This window comes from Pseudochaenichthys georgianus, chromosome 18 (genome assembly GCF_902827115.2).
Source record: "Pseudochaenichthys georgianus chromosome 18, fPseGeo1.2, whole genome shotgun sequence".
NCBI lineage: Eukaryota > Metazoa > Chordata > Actinopteri > Perciformes > Channichthyidae > Pseudochaenichthys > Pseudochaenichthys georgianus.
Genome location: NC_047520.1, coordinates 321,914 through 322,395, shown reverse-complemented (window position 1 = coordinate 322,395; position 482 = coordinate 321,914).

Genomic DNA, 482 nt, shown 5'->3' with positions numbered 1-482 from the left:
GTGTGTGTGTGTGTGTGTGTGTGTCTCTTACAGGTGGTGTTTCCCTGCATCTGGATCACACACTTGGCGTTTCGTCCCGTTTCTCTGGAGTTGAACGGCCGGACTCGAACCGCCACTTTCACCGAGGCGCCCGCCATCTTTAGGCCCCGCCCACTTCACCTGAGGACAGCCAATCAGAGAGCTCGCTTAAAAAACACATTCTGTATTAGAAAGAAAATTATGAAGAAAAGAAAAAAAAGAAGGCAGGGAGATTTTGAAGGGGACAGGACAGGTGCATCATGGGAAATGTAGTTCCAGATGATTCTCACGATAACTTTATGGACATTATGTGAGTTTCCACTTGAAGGAAATCCAGTTGTAATAAAGCAAAGAGCCGTCTCTCAGCAGAACACTCAAAGATAACACTTAGGCACAGATTAGTCACTAAGTTAAGAGATATTTTAGGGGAAAAGTTGCAATATTTCTGAGAAAGAAGTTAGAAA